The sequence below is a fragment of the Pseudophryne corroboree genome, chromosome 5 (genome assembly GCF_028390025.1).
Source record: "Pseudophryne corroboree isolate aPseCor3 chromosome 5, aPseCor3.hap2, whole genome shotgun sequence".
Classification (NCBI taxonomy): domain Eukaryota; kingdom Metazoa; phylum Chordata; class Amphibia; order Anura; family Myobatrachidae; genus Pseudophryne; species Pseudophryne corroboree.
In genome coordinates this window covers 407,152,111-407,172,351 of record NC_086448.1, presented here as the reverse complement: position 1 = coordinate 407,172,351, position 20,241 = coordinate 407,152,111, and the positions used below count along the sequence as shown (strand labels likewise).

General features: G+C 48.1%; 1 protein-coding gene across 6 annotated transcripts in view; it reads left to right on the top strand.

Annotated features, from left to right (window-relative positions):
- Positions 1 to 20,241, top strand: part of MARCHF6 (membrane associated ring-CH-type finger 6) — an 845,067-nt gene that overhangs the window by 492,998 nt on the left and 331,828 nt on the right. The gene's annotated exons all lie outside the window — the stretch shown is intronic.

Below are 20,241 nucleotides of genomic sequence, written 5' to 3'. Positions count from 1 at the left end.
GAAAGTATTTGTTAGGTTTTTTTTATTTTCAGTGAGATCTGCTGGCAACAGACTCACTGCTACGTGGGACTGAGGGGAGAGAAGTGAACCTACCTGCTTGCAGCTAGCTTGGGCTTCTAAGGCTACTGGACACCATTAGCTCCAGAGGGATCGAACACAGGCCCAGTCCTCGGTCGTCCGGTCCCGGAGCCGCGCCGCCGTCCCCCTTGCAGAGCCAGACGAACGAAGAGAAGTTGAAAATCGGCGGCTGAAGACTCCGGTCTTCATTAAGGTAGCGCACAGCACTGCAGCTGTGCGCCATTGCTCCCTTAGCACACCACACACTCCGGTCACTGATGGGTGCAGGGCGCTGGGGCGCCCTGGGCAGCAAATATATTACCTTACTTGGCGAAAAGCACATAATACAGTCTGATAAACTGTATATGTGCATTAACCCCCGCCATTAAAGTACATAAAAGGACAGAAGCCCGCCGCTGAGGGGGCGGGCCTTCTTCCTCATCCTCAGCACACCGGCGCCATTTTCTCTTCACAGCTCAGCTGGAAGGAAGCTCCCCAGGCTCTTCCCTGCAGTATCCTGGTACACAAAGGGTAAAAAAGTGAGGGGGGGCACATAAATTTAGGCGCAAAACTGTGTATATAAGCTGCTATAGGGGAAAAATCACTCAGTATAGTGTACATCCCTGTATTATATAGCGCTGTGGTGTGTGCTGGCATACTCTCTCTCTGTCTCTCCTAAGGGCCTGGTGGGGGAACTGTCTTCAAATAGAGCATCCCCTGTGTGTGTGGTGTGTCGGTACGCGTGTGTCGACATGTCTGAGGTAAAAGGCTCCTCTAAGGAGGTGATAGAGCGGATATGTGTGTGGGAGGGCGTCTCCGTCGACAACGCCGACACCTGTTTGGATATGTGTAAGTGCTGAGGTAAAATTATTGCACAAAAGGTTAGGGAACAGACAGGAAATCTACCCATGTCTGTCCCTATGTCAGTCCTTCAGAGTCTCTCTATGTTCACTATCCAAAATAACAAAGTATCGACACGGAGTTTAACTCCACTGTCGACTACGATAATGCAAAGTTACAGCCAAGAGGGCTAAAAGATATTCAATATATGATTATTGGAATAAAAGATGATTTGCATATCACTGATGACTCATCTGTCCCTGACACGAGAGTACACATGTTAAGGGGAAGAATGCTGAGGTAAATTTCCCTCCTCTCATGAGGAAAAAGAGCGTGAATCTCCAGACAAGAGACTGCAGCTTCCCACAAGAGAATTCTCAGGCTGTATCCTTTCCCCACTAGGGCCAGGATGTGTTGAGAATCTTCCCCTTGGGTGTCCTGTTTGCACTAGCTATTCTCAGGGATCCGGCAGATAGTGTGCACATTCTAGTATACTACCCAGACCGGCGATTGTGTCGCATGGGTTTATAGCGCTGTGGCAGCGTGGACAGGTACCTTATCAGCAGAGGTTGAGACCCTAGTATGCATATAAATATTTTAAGATGCTGTCTTAAGTGATAGATATATAATTATAAAGCATGCCCAAAGGGACATAAGTATACTGGGTCCTAGAGACAAGTCCTGTAGAATATACATTGGACAGATGATGCCGACTTAAGAGGCATATGGAAGGCTGAGGATTGTGTGGAGAAAGGTTCTCGGGCCTGGTCTCCACAGCTATAGCTGGTAATTCTGATATTTTGCCTTATATTCCTGCACAGCCTAGGAAAGCACGACATTATTAAATGCAGCTTTTCAAATAAAGAAATAAGAAAGTCCGAGGTGCGTCCTTTCTTGTCAGAGCCGGGGGCAGAGGAAAGAAGCTGTACAACACAGCTAGTCCCCAGGAACAGAAGTCCTCCCCGGCCTCTACAAAAATCCACCGCATGTCGCTGGGGCTCCACAAGCGGAGCTAGGCCCGGTGGGGACACGCCTTCGTAAGTTCAGCCACAAGTGGGTTCACTCCCTGTTAGATCCCTGGGCAATAAAAATTGTATCGCAGGGATACAGGCTGGACTGTGAAAAGATGCCCCCTCACCGAGGACCCGGCGGGCTTCCCCCCAAGAGAGGGAGCCAGTGTTAACTGCAATTCGTAAATTGTATCTTCAACAGGTGGTGGTCAACTGTCCCCTCCTTCAACAAGAGGGTGTTATTATTCGACCATGTTATAATCCCGAAACCAGACGGTTCGGTTAGACCCATATTGTAGTAAAATCCCTGAACATATACCTGAAAAGGTTCAGGTTCAAGATGGAATCGCTAAGAGCGGTCATTGCAAGCCTGAAATGAATCGGGACATAAGGGAAGCATACCTTCGTGTCCCCATTTATCCACCTCATCAGGCGTACCTCAGAATTGCGGTACGGGATTGTCATTACCAATTTCACCAAGGTAATGGCGGATATGATGGTGCTCCTGCGGAAGAAAGGTGTCACTATTATCACATACTTGGATGATCTCCTCATAAAAGCGAGATCAAGAGAGCATTTGCTGGACAGCGTATCACCTTCTCTGGAAGTGAAACGGCAACACGACTGGATTCTATATATTCCGAAGTCGCAGTTGGTTCCTACAGCTCATCTGCCTCGCCTAGGTATGATCCTAGACACAGACCAGAAGAGGGTTTATCTCCCGATAGAGAGAGCTCAGGAGCTCATGACACTGGTCAGGAATCCATTGAAAACCAAAACAGGTGTCAGTGCATCACTGCACTCGAGTCCTGGGAAGGATGATGGCGTCATACGAGGCCATCCCCTTCGGCTGGTTCCATGCAAGGACAATGGAACTTACTGGACAAGTGGTCCGGATCACATCTTCAGATGCATCGGTTAATCACCCTATCCCCCAGGGCCAGGGTCTCTCTCCTGTGGTGGCTGCGGAGTGCTCACCTTCTCGAGGGCCGCAGATTCGGCTTTCAGGACTGGGTCCTGGTGACCACGGATGCAAGCCTCCGAGGGTGGGGGGCAGTTACACAGGGAAGAAAATTCCAAGGTTTGTGGTCAAGCCAACAGACTTGCCTTCACATCAATATCTTGGAACTAAGGGCCATATACAACGCCCTAAGTCAAGCGGAGTGCCTGCTTCGCGACCAACCGGTTCTGATCCAGTCAGACCGCAGGGGCTCATGTAAACCGCCAGGGCGGCACAAGGAGCAGGGTGGCGAGGGTAGAAGCCACCAGAATTCTTCGCTGGGCGGAGAATCAAGTAAGCGCACTGTCAGCAGTGTTCATTCCGGGAGTGGACACGACCTCCACCCGGGAAAGTGGTGACTTCATCAGGAAGTCTTCACGCAGTTTTGCAAATTGATGAAAACTGCCTCAGGTGGACTACATGGCGTCCCACCTCAATAAAAAGATAAAAAAGGTTTTACGCTGGGTCAAGGGACTCTCAGGCGATAGCTGTGGTCGCACTAGTAACATCGTGGGTGTTCCAGTCGGTCTATATATTCCCTCCTCTTCCTCTCAGACCCAAGGGCTGAGAATTGTAATAAACGGAGGAGTGTGAACCATATTCTTTGCTCCGGATTGGCCAAGAAGGACTCGGTACCCGGAACTGCAAGAAATGCTCTCAGAGGACCCATGGCCTCTGCCTCTCAGTCAGGACATGTTGCAACAGGGACCCTGTCTGATTCAAGACTTACCGCGGCTGCGTTGGACGGCATGGCGGTTGAACACCGGATCCTAGCGGAAAAGGGCATTCCGGATGCAGTTATTCCTACGCTGGTAAAGGCTAGGAAAGACGTGACAGCAAGACTTTTTCACTGTATATGGCGAAAATAGGTTGCTTGGTGTGTGGCCGGGAAGGCCCTACAGAGGAATTCCAGGGGGGTCGATTCCTGCACTTCCTACAGTCAGGAGTGACTATGGGCCTAAAATTAGGATCCATAAAGGCCAAGATTTCGGCCCTATCCCTTTTTTCTCTCAAAAAGAACTGGCTTCACTGCCTGAAGTTCGGACGTTGTTACAGGGGTGCTGCATATTCAGCCCCTTTTGTGCCTCCAGTGGCACCTTGGGATCTTAACGTGTGTTGGATTCCTAAAATCCCACTGGTTTGAGCCACTTAAGACCGTGGAGCTAAAATATCTCACGTGGAAAGTGGTCATGCTTTTGGCTTTAGCTTGGACTAGGCGTGTGTCAGAATTGGCGGCTTTGTCATGTAAAAGCCCATATCTGATCTTCCATATGGAAAGGGCAGAATGGAGGACTCGTCCCCAATTTCTCCCTAAGGTGGTATGATCATTTCATTTGAACCAACCTATTGTGGTGCCTGCGGCTACTAGGGACTTGGAGGATTCCAAGTTGCTGGACGTAGTTCGGGCCCTGAAACTTTATGTTTCCAGGATGGCTAGAGTCAGAAAAACTGACTCGCTATTTATCCTGTATGCACCCAACAAGCTGGGTGCTCCTGCTTCAAAGCAGACTATTGCTCGCTGGATCTGTAGCACGATTCAGCTTGCACATTCTGCGACTGGACTGCCGCATCCTAAATTAGTAAAAGCCCATTCCACGAGGAAGGTGGGCTCTTCTTGGGCGGCTGCCCGAGGGGTCTCGGCTTTACAACTTTGCCGAGCTGCTACTTGGTCAGGTTCAAACACTTTTACAAAATTCTACAAGTTTGATACCCTGGCTGAGGAGGACCTTGAGTTTGCTCATTCGGTGCTGCAGAGTCATCCGCACTCTCCCGCCCGTTTGGGAGCTTTGGTATAATCCCCATGGTCCTTACGGAGTACCCAGCATCCACTAGGACGTCAGAGAAAATAAGAATTTACTCACCGGTAATTCTATTTCTCGTTGTCCGTAGTGGATGCTGGGAGCCCGTCCCAAGTGCGGACTCTCTGCAATACATGTATATAGTTATTGCTTAACTAAAGGGTTCTTGTATGAGCCATCTGTTGAGAGAGGCTCAGTTATTGTTCATACTGTTAACTGGGTATAGTTATCACGAGTTGTACGGTGTGATTGGTGTGGCTGGTATGAGTCTTACCCTGGATTCCAAATCCTTTCCTAGTAATGTCAGCTCTTCCGGGCACAGTTTCCCTAACTGAGGTCTGGAGGAGGGGCATAGAGGGAGGAGCCAGTACACACCACATATAGTACCTAATCTTTCTTTTAAGAGTGCCCAGTCTCCTGCGGAGCCCGTCTATACCCCATGGTCCTTACGGAGTACCCAGCATCCACTACGGACTACGAGAAATAGAATTACCGGTGAGTAAATTCTTATTTTAGCTCTCATTTTGTACCATTTTACATTTGTCTCTTAAAAAAAGAAAAGTGATATGTACTATCAGTGCTTTACTATTAGTATTATATTGGCATGATAATGAGAACACAATGTATTGATAGAAATTGACAAACTATTCAAGTTAGATATAGGTCGATATCTATATTGAGTTGCAGGAGAAGTGTTACTGCTAGTAGTTATGGCTTGTGTTAGAAAGGATTCAGTAGACAAATCTGACCCATCAGGGCATACAAGTGCTAAATGGTATGTCCACAAAGTACAGTACTTGTTCATTGTGTTTGGCAATCCAAAACTAGCACCAGCTCACAACCCAGAGACACGTCCTGGCTTTCTTAGAGTTCACAATTTATTACAGACTAAGGGGCCGATCTTATTAGCCTCAATTATTTTGCGGGCGTGGGCGCACTTTACGGCAGCCTGAATTCGCACAAAAGTTCTCGCTGCCCATAGGGCTCTGGGCATTTTGGTGCGAATTCAGCCCGAAATTAGGCCACGAAAGGTGCAAGATCGGGTGCTGTTGCCAGCGTTTAAAGGGCATTGGAACAGTACATTGTATGATCGACTTACAAATGTCCCTGACTTTAGTTCGGTGGCCAGATTCCTACAGACCTAAGAAGAAACTCCCTAAGTAGTTCACTGGACACCTGCTTGTGAGTTGGCATTCCAGTCGCTGCAAACTGCTCAGGTATAATCTCCAGTACTGATAAAACTGCTCAAAACTTTTCTCAGGTGCTGTTTACTTATGCATCAACGTATGGACTTAGAGCAATATTGAGCCAAGAGTGGCACTATATAAAGGGGTACTGTACCTGTCGCCTTTTTCAGTAGGACATTTTTACAGTGGGAGGTGGGGTATGCCACAGATAAGGAATGTCTGACATTTTTTCCCAACAGCTCTTAATCAGATGCAACCAGGACAGGCAAGGCTTCCCCTGACATGATCTCATCTGATACTTAGCTTCCCTGCATCCTTTTACCTTTTTATCTTCCCACAGTATCTGCAGTGCAACCAATACCTTCTGATTGTAAAATCCTACAGCCCTCAACTCCACAGTGTACACCCAGTGGTTGTCCAGATTAGTAGCCACCAGAGAAATGTAAAGCCACGACTTGTGATGTCCGATCACCGTTCCCCCCACTCTCTCCCACTCTCTCCCTCTCTCTCTCTCTCCCTCTCTCTCCCTCTCTCTCCCTCCCTCTCCCTCCCTCTCTCTCCCTCTCTCTCCCTCTCTCTCTCTCTCTCTATATATATATATATATATATATATATATATATATATACACATATATACATATATACACACACATTGAGAGAGAGATGGAAAAGACAGCACTCAGTGAGAGATGAAACAAACAAAAAACAAAAGAATGGTGTGCAAGGTCAAAAAAGGTTTTATATTAACACTCACTTTCCCCAGGTAATGAAAAAAAAAAAAATGATACCAGCACTTACTTTTGGAGATGAGTAACGACTATTTAATCTTCATAAAGATTTCATTGCCTATAGACCGACAGCCACAGCCCGACCGGTCCATATGCAGTGGAATCTTTATGAAGATTAAATAATCATTTTTCATCTCCAAAAGTGAGTGCTGGTATCTTTTATTCATTACATGGGAAAAGTGAGTGATAATAAATACATATATATATCTATATCCATATCCATATCTATATACGGAATACTCCGAAATATGGAATTTTTTAAGTGAGATAGTGAAATCTTTGTTTTCTGATGGCTCAGTGTACACAAAGTTTATTTCTGCTGAGGGGTACATTGGGCTCCACAAGTCTGGACAATGGGGTGTAGAGTAGGATCTTGATCCGAGGCACCAACAGGCTCAAAGCTTTGACTGTTCCCAGAATGCATAGCGCCGCCTCCTATATCACCCCGCCTCCCTGCACATGATCTTAGTTTTGTAGTTGGTGCTGCAGTAGCAGGCACTTAACAGAGGGGCTGCTCCAGGCAGCCCTAAGAAGAGCTTTTTATGAGGTAAAAAGTGAAGACTTCAAGGGCAGCAGCAGGGGTAAATGTCTTGTGACATCCACTGCTGCAGCTCCAGCTCTCCCCAGCGGTGCTGTACACTCCCGAGCCCTGGTTGCCGGGTACCTACAGCGGAGGCTCCGGTTTACTTCACGTTAGGCACACACGGTTGGGGCTTTCCAGGATCGCGTGCCCGCACTTCGGGAGGTGGTAAGTGGGTCCCGCTCGCGGGACCCGGTCTTTATCGCAATCCGGCGCGGTCAGTGGGAGGCGGGCCGCGCGCGCTGGCGGTGGACACTCTGGATACAGGCGATCCCACTAGATCACCAGGGCATGGGCACAGGTCAGGTTTTCTCTTAAAACAGATTTTAATATCGCCCACAGTACCCGGTGGTTTTGCCAGCAAGGGGTATAAAGCTTAGACCTAAAGCCCCAGGGCACCATTTCCAGCAAGTGTTCCCGCCCTGGTGCTGCATCTCTGTCTTTCCTCACTCCCTGTCAGTGTCTGGGCGCCATTTCTCTCAGCTCACTGTTCCTGGGACTGCTTGGGCAAATCCTCCTATGTAAAGCCGCCTGGTTGTCAGTGCTGTGACTTTACATGACCCTTAAGTATTCTACCTGCTTTTTTAGTCAGTGTTAGTAAGAAAGAGTGCATTTAGTCAGGGGTTTATAGTACAATTACCCTGTGATATACATCCAGTTTCTTACTGTGTAGTGTTATATCTATTGACTATATAGCTATATATATAAGCTAGTCCAGTGCAGTATTATTGTCTGTAATAACCTCTGCATTGTACAAACTGTGACTATTTGTGTGTGCATTGATAGCTGAGTGGTGTCCATCTCGTGTCTTTCACTCAACTTGCTATCCCTATATTCTATAACCTGAGGGGGCTTGGTGCATCAGGTGTTATTTAATATAGGATTTTCACAAAGATATACTGTATTACGTATTTTTCTCTGTGATTTAGTCACCATATCTCTCCTTTATGTCTGCTGGTGCTGACTACACTGCGCAGGGGTTTGGGTTTAGGGATATAGTGCTGCTAATAATTGTACTGTGTTACCTCATACTACAAGTTATATCATGTCTGCTTCTGAGGGTAACGGTTCTGGGGAGGAACACACTGCTGGTGTTGCTGAAGCCACAGGCACTGACGGGGAGAATATAGCAGCTGTGGGCTCTGGTTCTGGGGGCTCCTTGCCCCCCAGTGGGACTGTGGCAACAAAGGCACATACTGACCCTCTGTGGGCCGCTTTTTCTACGCTTCTGCATATGCTAGTTCATAAACTAACACCCCCTATGGGACCCCCAATGCCGGTACAACCGTATGTGGTCCCTGCAGCTAACCCGCCGTGGGCGGACGATTTATCTGCTCAATTAAAGAAGTTGAACCAGTCTCTGACTACTAAAAAGTCTGACCAACGCTCGCCTGGGTCCAAGAGGTCCTCTAAGCGAGCGCTCGTCTCCTCACAATCCACTGCTGTCACTGACACCTCGTCTGATGAAGACAGCACATACACTGACCCCACAGGTTCTGACTCCGATACGGCTGATGGGGAGGGTAGTTCACATGTGGATGTTCCTGATCTTTTGGAGGCTATTAATTTAATTCTGCAGATTACGGATGACCCCGATCCATCCGTTCCTCCTAAGAAACCAGATAGGTTCAAGCGTCAGAAGGTGATTAAACAAGTTTTACCTCACTCTGACCACCTAGTGGATATACGTCAGGAACCCTGGCAAAGCCCGGGTACAAAGTTTGTGCCTCAAAAGAAGATGCTGGCTCGCTATCCCCTCGCGCCAGAGCGGTCTAAGAATTGGGAAACGCCTCCTCCAGTGGACTCGCATGTGGCTAGGATGGTGGTTTCCTCAGCTCTACCTGTCACTACCGTCACGTCTCAAAAAGAGCCTGCGGATAAACGTGTCGAGGGTTGTCTAAAAGCTATTTACACCCTCACGGGTGCTGCACAAAGGCCCACTATTGCAGCTACATGGGCGGCAGAGGCTATTGAAGCATGGGCCTTGAAGTTAGAGGCTGAAATCTCCTCTGACCATGCCAGACAATGCTTGTCATATATTGTCACAGCTTCTCACTATATTAAAGAGGCGGCTTCTGATGCCGGTATCCTAGCACCCAAGGCCTTTACTACGTCAGTCCTGGCTCGTAGGATATTGTGGCTGAGATCCTGATCTGTGGATCTGGACTCTAGAAAAACCCTGGAGGTACTCCCTTTCAAGGGGGATATTATGTTTGGGGAGGACTTAAATAAGATAGTGGCTGACTTGGCTACTGCCAAAACTGGCAGCCTAATACAGCTCCTTCTGTGTCGAAGGCCAAAGGCACGTCCTTTCGCCCCTTTCGTCCTTCAGGTAAAGCAAAAGGTCAGGCATACCATAAGCAGGCCCGCACTTCCAAATCTGGTAAGCCGAAGCCCAAAAGAGCCTGGGCTGCCCGTCAGCCAGCAGCCAAGACCGATAAGCCTGCCGCATGACGGGGCGGGCCTCCCTCTGGGGGATCCCAGGGTGGGGGCCGGCTTCTAGGGTATACCCAGGAATGGTTGAAGACCACTTCAGATGCCTGGGTACGGGAAGTCGTCACTCGAGGTTACGCCATAGCCTTCAAAAACCGACCCCCTCATCGATTTTTCCAGACAGACGTCCCGTCGGACCAGACAAGGCAAACACTCTGCATTCGGTGGTACAGACCCTCCTGGATACAGGAGTCGTAGTACAGGTGCCTCTTGCTCAGAGGGGCCGGGGGTACTATTCTCCGCTGTTTCTAGTCCCGAAACCGAATGGGTCTTCCCGGCCCATTCTCAACCTCAAGGCACTGAACAAATTTTTGAAGGTTTCCAAGTTCCGTATTCAAACCCTTCGCTCTATAGTTCTGGCCTTGGAGCCTGGGGACTACATGGTCTCCCTGGACATACAGAATGCTTACCTGCATATTCCTATAGCAGTGTCACATCAACCATACCTGAGGTTCGCTATTGGCAACCTCCATTAACAGTTTTGGGCGTTACTTTTTGGTTTGACAACGGCTCAGCGAGTCTTGAGTTATGTCGGCGATGACGGTGGTACTCCGCCGTCAAGTGGTCCGGATACTGCCGTATCTGGACGACTTGTTAATCCTGGCAAATTCCGCAGATCTTCTCCTGCGTCATCTGGATATGACGGTCCGGTTTCTACAAGCCAACGGGTGGCTCATCAACTGGAAGAAATCCTCCCTGGTCCCTGCTCAGAGCATGGTGCATCTGGGAGCGCTGTTGGACACTCACAACCAGAGGTTGTTCTTGTCTCAGGAGAAAGTCCTGAAACTTCAGGACAGGATTCGTTGCTTCCTTTCTCGTCCGCAAGTGTCGATACTTTTGGCAATGCAGGTGCTGGGCCTCATGGTGTCAACATTCGACATGGTGGAGTATGCTCAATTCCATTCTCGCCCCCTCCAGAAGCTGATTCTGGCCAAGTGGGACGGCCTGCCTCACCGGAACAGGTCTCACATGATCTCTTTGACTCCGGATGTCCGTCTGTCGCTGCTCTGGTGGCTCCTGGACCGACAATTGTGCAGAGGCCGTCCCTTCTGGATATCCAACTGGGTCCTGTTGACGACAGATGCCAGTCTGAGGTTGGGGCGCGGTGCTGGAGCAGCACTCCTTGCAGGGTCGGTGGACCAAGGAGGAATCTCTCCTCTCGATCAACATTCTGGAATTGCGGGCGGTCTTCAATGCGTTGAACCTAGCCCAGGATTTGATTCAGAACCATCCTGTTCAAGTACAGTCGGACAACGCCACCACAGTGGCTTACATAAATCATCAAGGCGGCACTCGAAGCCGTTTGGCAATGAAGGAAGCCTCACGGATTCTACGTTGGGCAGAACGCCATCTACCGGCCTAATCTGCAATATTCATTCCGGGAGTCCTGAATTGGGAAGCGGACTTTCTCAGTCGTCAGGACGTGCATGCCGGCGAGTGGGGCCTCCATCCAGAAGTGTTTCAACTCTTTGTGGAAAGGTGGGGTCTTCCAGATGTGGATCTGATGGCGTCTCCACACAATCACAAGGTTCCGGTCTTCGGAGCAGGGACAAGGGATTCTCAAGCAGCATTCGTGGATGCGCTGGCAGTGCCGTGGAGGTTTCTGCTGCCGTGTGTTTCCTCCGGTGTCACTCCTGCTCAGGGTAATTCGAAAGTTCAAGCAAGAAAAAGGAAAAATCTGCTTCTCATAGCTCCGGCGTGGCCCAGACGGCACTGGTTCTCAGACCTGCAAGGCATATCGTCAGAGTGTCCACTTCTACTTCCACAACGCCCAGACCTCCTCGTTCAGGGCCCCTGTGTCTACCAGGACCTAGCCCGGCTGTCTTTGACGGCGTGGCTCTTGAAGCTTCCGTCTTAAGAGCCAAGGGTTTTTCTGAAGAGGTCATTAAAACTATGTTGCGGGCCCGAAAACCGGCCTCTGCTCGGATTTACCATCGGGTCTGGCATTCCTATTTTGTTTGGTGTGCATCTAACCATTATGACGCTTCCAAGTTTAGTACAGCCAAACTTTTTTGGCTTTTCTACAGCAGGTCCTAGATTTAGACCTGCGTTTGGCTTCCCTCAAGGTTCATATTTCTGCCTTGTCGGTGCAGTTTTAGAGAAAAATTGCGACTTTACCTGATGTTCATACTTTCACTCAGGGTGTGTTGCGTATCCAACCTCCCTATGTCCCGCCTGTGGCTCCTTGGGACTTGTCGGTGGTTTTGGAGGCATTACAGAAGCCTCCATTTGAACCTCTTGGTTAAAGCTGACCTTAAGTGGCTTTCCCTTAAGGTGGTGGTCTTGCTGGCTATTGCCTCTGTTAGAAGAGTGTCGGATTTGGGTGCCTTGTCTTGTAGTTCCCCATATCTGATTTTTCACCGTGACCGGGCGGTTCTTAGGACTCGTCCCGGATATTTACCTAAGGTGGTTTCTTCGTTCCACCTTAATCAGGAGATTGTGGTTCCAGCTTTTGTTTCTCCTGATTTGTCTCCCACAGAGCGGTCTTTGGATGTGGTACGGGCTCTCCGTATCTATGTGAAGAGAACTGCTTCTATTCGAAAGTCTGATTCTCTCTCTTTGTTTTGTTTCGATTTCACAAACGTGGCTGGCCTGCTCACAAGCAGACCCTGGCCAGGTGGATTAGAATGGTGATTGCGCATGCTTATGTGAAGGTTGGTCTGTCAGCTCCTGTTTACATTACGGCCCATTCTACTCGGTCTGTTGGACCTTCTTGGGCGGCCCAACGTGGTGCGACTCTTGACCAATTGTGCAAGGCGGCTACGTGGTCCTCCGGGAACACGTTCATTAGGTTCTATGCCTTCGATACTGCCGCTTCCCAGGATGCTTCCTTTGGACGCCGGGTTCTTGTGCCCGCTACAGTTCGTCCCCTCCCATAAGTAACTGCTTTAGGACATCCCCATTGTCCAGACTTGTGGAGCCCAGTGTACCCCGCAGCAGAAAACTAGTTTTATGATGAGAACTTGCCCTTGTTAAAACTTTTTCTGCGAGGTACACTGGGCTCCACAAGGCGCCTACCCTGACGCACTTAGCTTCTTTGGGTTGATATGGCATTAGCCGCTGACACTTCTCGTCGTGAGAGCGTGGTGTATGTGGCTACTAACCGTTGTAGTCTCTTTTCCTGCTACTGCATTGGGCTGGTAAACTAATCTGAGCTCCTGTGCTGGGAGGTGGGGTTATAGAGGAGGCGGCGCTGTGCATTCTGGGAACAGTCAAAGCGTTGAGCCTGTTGGTGCCTCAGATCAAGATCCTACTCTACACCCCATTGTCCAGACTTGTGGTGCCCAGTGTACCTCGCAGAAAGAGTTTTAACCAGGGTAAGTTCTTACCATAAAACTCGTTTTAATACACAGTTATAAAAAAAAAATATTGTATTAAGTGACTTTCAGGCTGTGTGGTTAAGGTATATACGAAACATAAATGAATTTTGTGTGAATGTACACACACTTTGTTTAATGCACAAAGTTATTAAAAATATTGGCTAAATTTACCTTCAGGCTGTGTGTATAAGGTGTATATGAAACATAAATGCATTTTGTGCATAGACTTAGGTCTCATCGCCATGATATCTCATTATGGTATGCAATTGGTCCAAAATACAGAAAAATACGATATCCAGAATACTTCTGGTCCCAAGCATTTTGGATATGGGATACTCAACGTACGTGTGTATGTATGTGTGTATGTATGTGTGTGTGTGTGTGTGTATATATATATATATGTATCTCTCTCTCTCTCTCTCTCTCTCTATATCTCTATATATATATATATATATATATATATATGTGACAAGAACACTGGGATAGTGTTTGAGGGCAGGTATATTTGTCCCAGGTTCTTGTCTTACATGTTTTAGAAAATGTTAACTTCTAGGAAAAATGCTTTTTGTTTTGTCTGAACCTTTTCAGTTTGCTGTAAAAGCTGGGTAAAGGCTCTGAGAGAGAGATAAGGCGAGTTCTAGACATTGGGCCCAGTTCGGGTCTTTGGCCTCACAGAGGGCTAATCAGGGTTTCAGCTGTGTAAGAGTGATATAGTGCTTCTAACCTGATTAGTATGGGCAGACTGCCTGGGAAGGCTGCAGGATCTGTGTGTGAGAGACACGCTTTCTGATGCAAGTAAGCTATACAGTATGTACTGAAGAACTCTGTGTTTTGTTTAGTGACAGTTAGGAACATCTTATGTTTAGTTAGTGCCGGACAGGCAAGGTATTTTTATTTTGGGGTTTGTTTTATTTTCTGTTTCAATAAAACTGGCCGGGGTCAGTTGTACCAGAAACTGGACTTGTGGTGTTCCTCAGCTGCTGCGTGCTGCCATATTCCCCAGGAAAAGGCACCTTGCACCCCTACAGTGTTACAACTTGGTGGAGAATGCGAGCAGGCCGTTCTGCGCATAAGTGAAAGCAGCAGCTTTGTGAGGCCTGCAGAAAACGGTGGTTTATGCAGATACAGCCCAGTGTGAAGTTACTGAGACTCACCCCTGAGGGTTTGATATATGTCCTGGGTGAAAGCAGCTGCAAAGCCGCCTGAAAAATCTGTTGACATGGAGGATCTGCTTAAAGCCTTGCTGCAAGCTACAGCGGCTCAGCAGGAGGCCAACCGACAGCAGCAGGTGGCAATGGAGGAAAATTGGAGACTACAGCGTCAGGATAGAGAGGCCTTAGCAGAAGTGGTGCAGAGACTTGCAGCTCGGGTTGGAGATGTGGCCGTCAGTGCTCCAACCAGCTCTAGTTCTATACGAGCCAGTCACTTCCTGCAGAAAATGACAGAGGCTGATGATGTGGAGGCCTATCTGACCACGTTTGAAAGGACTGCCGAGCGTGAGAACTGGCCGAAAGCACAGTGGGCCAGTCTGCTGGCACCTTTCCTGTCAGGTGAGCCCCAAAAAGCTTACTTTGATTTAAGCCCTGCTGAGGCTCGGGACTATGATAAACTAAAGACTGAGATCCTGACCCGCCTGGGAGTCACGCTGTCAGTACGAGCACAACGGGTGCACCGTTGGCTGTACGCCATGGAGAAGCCTCCGCGCTCCCAGATGCACGACCTTATTCAGCTAACAAAAAAATGGCTGCAGCCAGAGACATTAACTCGTCCCCAGATGGTGGAAAGAGTCGTCATGGACCGCTACTTGAGATCTTTGCCCATGGTCCTGCGCAAGTGGGTGAGCCATGGAAACCCGGGTACTGCTGACCAATTAGTGGACATGGTAGAGAGGTATTTGGCAGCAGAGGAACTACTGATGACCACCCAGCAACCCATAGATCCTCGACAGCGCCCTTCAGTAAAGACTGGTAAGACTGTTCCGTGGGAAAACGTTGCTGGGCGGTTAAGAGAACGCAAGGCTGGAGAGACTGTAAACACTGGCCCTGGAAACAGGCCAATGGGGCTAGAACGGTCTATGCTGCCCAAATGGGTTGATAATCGTGTGGTTAAATGTTTTAGGTGTGGTATGCCAGGTCATGTTATTGCCAATTGCCCAGTCACGCAAGAACCCATGCAATGTGATGCTGCCTTTGAATGTCGCAGAATGTCTTTCTTTGCTAGGTTAGCCTGTACTGTGGTACCTTCACCTGAGCTGGAAAAACAAATGTGTGATGTGTTCTTAGAAGGTAACCGGGTAGAGGCCTTGCTAGATTCAGGAAGTTTAGTTACCCTCGTGAAAGCTGGGTTAGTGAACCCCTTAAAGGTCCAGCAAATACCTATTGGGGTAACTTGCATACATGGGGATACCCAATATTATGCCACTGCTGAGGTGAATATAGAAACTTGTTGTGGGTCAGCAATGGTTAAAGTGGGACTGGTCCCTACCTTGGTGCATGAGGCCATAATAGGGAGGGATTTTCCTCATTTTTGGAAACTGTAGGAATCACGGTTATCAACAGATGTGAGAAGTAAAAAGCCAGTTGATAATACCGGTGATTTTTTGGATGTACGTGGGTCTTCGGAACTTTCTGGCCCTTTGCCTTTTGCTAGTTTGGCTGGGGAAGTGACAGATGGGGAGTCCAGTGAGGACCCTGTTGCCGGGAACAGAGACATAGTAGTTAGAACTGAAAGCGTGCCTGACCTGGAGGTAAAGAAGGATCTGTTTGCGTCTGAACAGTTAAAGGATCCTACCTTAATAAAGGCTAGAGAGAATGTTAAGATTGTTAATGGGGAACCTGTGGTACCAGGTGACAGGGTTACGTATCCCCACATGGCCATCTGTAATGAGCTCTTGTACCACATTGTCAAAAGGGGTGAGGATGTGGTGGAACAGCTGGTAGTTCCCCAGCCTTATCGGAGAACGGTACTAGATTTAGCTCATAGTCACGTTACCGCAGGACATTTAGGGGCAGAAAAAACCACTGAAAGAGTTTTACAAAGGTTCTTTTGGCCAGGGGTTTATAAAGAAGTGTCTGAATATTGTTCTTCCTGTCCTGAATGCCAGTATCATGCCCCTAGACCCCATTTCAGGAGCCCACTAGTTCCCATGCCTATTATAGAGGTCCCGTTTGACAGAATAGCCATGGATCTCGTGGGGCCCTTGTTAAAGTCTGCTCGGGGCCATCAGTATATCCTGGTAATTATGGACTATGCCACTCGATATCCTGAGGCTGTCCCTTTACGCACTATCACAACCAAGGCGATAGCTAGGGAGCTGGTGCAGGTATTTAGTAGAGTGGGAATACCAAAAGAAATTTTGACTGACCAAGGTACTCCATTTATGTCAAGGATCATGAAAGAATTATGCAAGTTATTTAAGGTCACTCACCTCAGGACGTCCATCTACCATCCCCAAACTGACGGGTTGGTGGAAAGGTTTAATAAAACATTAAAAAGTATGTTAAAAAAGGTTGTTGAGAGAGATGGGAAAAACTGGGATTGTTTGTTGCCCTACTTGTTAATGGCCATCAGAGAAGTTCCTCAGTCCTCTACGGGGTTTTCTCCATTTGATTTGTTGTATGGTAGACACCCCAGAGGGCTGTTGGATGTTGCCAAAGAGACGTGGGAAGGACAGCCCACTCCTTATAGAAGCGTTATTGAGCATGTAACACAAATGCAGGATAGGATTGCAGCCGTGGTACCTGTTGTCAGAGAGCACATGGAACAGGCCCAAAGTGCTCAACAGAGGGTCTATAACCGGAGTGCCAAGATACGGGAATTTGCTCCTGGAGATAGAGTTCTTGTTTTAGTACCCACTGTGGAAAGCAAATTCCTAGCTAAATGGCAGGGTCCATTTGAGATTAGGGAAAAAGTGAATGAGGTTAATTACAAAGTATACCAGCCGGGAAAGAGAAAACCCGAACAGATCTACCATGTTAACTTAATCAAACCCTGGAAAGATAGGTTGTCTCTGTCAGCGGAGCCTTGCCCTTCGGTGTCTTCACCCCGGTTGCTTCCCGCAGTGAAGGTGTCAGAGACATTATCAGCTGATCAGAACAATCAGGTTAAAGAATTTCTCATCCAAAATAGGGAGGTATTTTCAGAGCTGCCTGGCCGAACGACCATAATAAAACATGACATTGTCACAGAACCAGGGGTCAGGGTTCATTTAAAGCCATATAGGATTCCTGAAGCTCAGCGAGAAGCTATTTCTAAGGAAGTTAAAACCATGTTAGAACTTGGAGTCATAGAGGAGTCTAACAGTGAGTGGTCCAGTCCCATAGTGCTCATCCCGAAGCCCGACGGTAGCATACGCTTCTGTAATGACTTTCGTAAGTTAAATGAGGTGTCCAAGTTTGACGCATACCCCATGCCCCGTGTGGATGAGCTTGTAGAAAGGCTGGGAACAGCCAGGTTTCTCACCACATTGGACCTGACCAAAGGTTACTGGCAAATACCTTTATCTGATAGCGCCAAAGAAAAAACAGCCTTTTCGGTTCCGGAGGGGCTGTACCAGTATAAGATGTTACCCTTTGGGTTGCATGGGGCTCCAGCAACCTTTCAACGGGCGATGGATAAAATTTTGAGGCCCCATAGAAAATATGCAGCTGCCTATTTGGATGATGTGGTAATTCACAGTACAGACTGGGGGTCACATTTGGTTAAAGTACAAGCAGTACTGGACTCAATCAGAGAGGCAGGGTTAACTGCTAACCCAAAGAAGTGCTGCCTCGCAATGGAGGAGGTCAAATACTTGGGCTTCACCATAGGCAGAGGTCTGATTAGGCCCCAATTGAATAAAGTTGATGCTATTCAAAACTGGCCTCGTCCAGTGAATAAAAAACAGGTAAGGGCTTTTTTGGGAATTACTGGGTACTATAGACGGTTTATTCCTAATTTTGCGACCACAGCGGTGCCGTTGTCAGACCTTACCAAAGGGAAGCAGTCAAATGTGGTGAAATGGAACCCTGATGCAGAAAAGGCGTTCCAAGCGTTAAAAGTGGCTTTGTGTTCACAACCGGTGTTGATAACACCAGATTTTTCAAAAGAATTTGTGGTACAGACAGATGCCTCAGAGGTAGGGATAGGTGCTGTGCTGTCCCAAACCAGAGATGGGGACGAACACCCTATCATTTATTTGAGTAGGAAACTCAATGAGCATGAAAAAAGGTATGCCATTGTGGAAAAGGAGGCTTTGGCCATTAAGTGGGCACTAGATACCTTGAGATATTACCTCTTGGGTAGACAATTCAGACTAGTGACAGACCATGCCCCTTTAAAATGGATGTATGTAAATAGAGGCAAGAATGCTCGTGTAACTAGATGGTTTCTAGCGTTGCAGGACTTTAAGTTTACTGTCGAACATAGACCGGGAACACAATTGGCCAACGCAGATGCATTGTCTCGCATCTTCTGTTTGGGGGCTACAAGTGTTCCGGCCCCTAGGTCGAAACAGGGGAGGGGGATATGTGACAAGAACACTGGGATAGTGTTTGAGGGCAGGTATATTTGTCCCAGGTTCTTGTCTTACATGTTTTAGAAAATGTTAACTTCTAGGAAAAATGCTTTTTGTTTTGTCTGAACCTTTTCAGTTTGCTGTAAAAGCTGGGTAAAGGCTCTGAGAGAGAGATAAGGCGAGTTCTAGACATTGGGCCCAGTTCGGGTCTTTGGCCTCACAGAGGGCTAATCAGGGTTTCAGCTGTGTAAGAGTGATATAGTGCTTCTAACCTGTATAGTATGGGCAGACTGCCTGGGAAGGCTGCAGGATCTGTGTGTGAGAGACACGCTTTCTGATGCAAGTAAGCTATACAGTATGTACTGAAGAACTCTGTGTTTTGTTTAGTGACAGTTAGGAACATCTTATGTTTAGTTAGTGCCGGACAGGCAAGGTATTTTTATTTTGGGGTTTGTTTTATTTTCTGTTTCAATAAAACTGGCCGGGGTCAGTTGTACCAGAAACTGGACTTGTGTTGTTCCTCAGCTGCTGCGTGCTGCCATATTCCCCAGGAAAAGGCACCTTGCACCCCTACAGTGTTACAATATATATATATATATATAGCGGCTGTGGTCCGGCACTCCGTGTGAGCCTTGGAATTAGCTGTCGCCGGTGCCCTCACTGAAATAGCTTGATATTCATACAATGGTGCGGCACTCGTGCTGATCTCAGAAATAAATGGACTGTAGTCCTTCTTGCTTCAGCAAGCAAGAAGGACTACACACACACACACACACACACACACACACACACGTGGATGTGCGGCACTCCAGGCGACTTGAATAAAGAGACTTAGGCAGTAGATGAAAGCAACGTTTCAATGTTTAACACATTGTCTTCAGGCAAAGCATTGAAACGTTGCTTTCATCTACTGCCCAAGTCTTTTTATTCAAGTTGCCTGGAGTGCCGCACATCCATTTGTGTACATTGAACTCTACCATGCGGGCACCCGGCGCGGTTATATAGCTGATGGGAGAGCCGGTATTCTCTGCTTTATATATATATATATATATATATATTTCTCTGACGTCCTAGTGGATGCTGGGACTCCGTCAGGACCATGGGGATTAGCGGCTCCGCAGGAGACGGGGCACAAAAATAAAAGCTTTAGGACTAGGTGGTGTGCACTGGCTCCTCCCCCTATGACCCTCCTCCAAGCCTCAGTTAGGTTTTTGTGCCCGTCCGAGCAGGGTGCAATCTAGGTGGCTCTCCTAAAGAGCTGCTTAGAAAAAGTTATTAGGTTTTTTATTTTCAGTGAGTTCTGCTGGTAACAGGCTCACTGCAACGAGGGACTTAGGGGAGAAGAAGTGAACTCACCTGCGTGCAGGATGGATTGGCTTCTTAGGCTACTGGACACCATTAGCTCCAGAGGGATCGAACACAGGCCCAGCCATGGAGTCCGGTCCCGGAGCCGCGCCGCCGACCCCCTTGCAGATGCCGAAAAGTGAAGAGGTCCAGAAACCGGCGGCAGAAGACTTTTCAGTCTTCATGAGGTAGCGCACAGCACTGCAGCTGTGCGCCATTGTTGTCAGCACACTTCACACCAGCGGTCACTGAGGGTGCAGGGCGCTGGGGGGGGGCGCCCTGGGCAGCAATGATAATACCTTGTTCTGGCTAAAAATACATCACATATA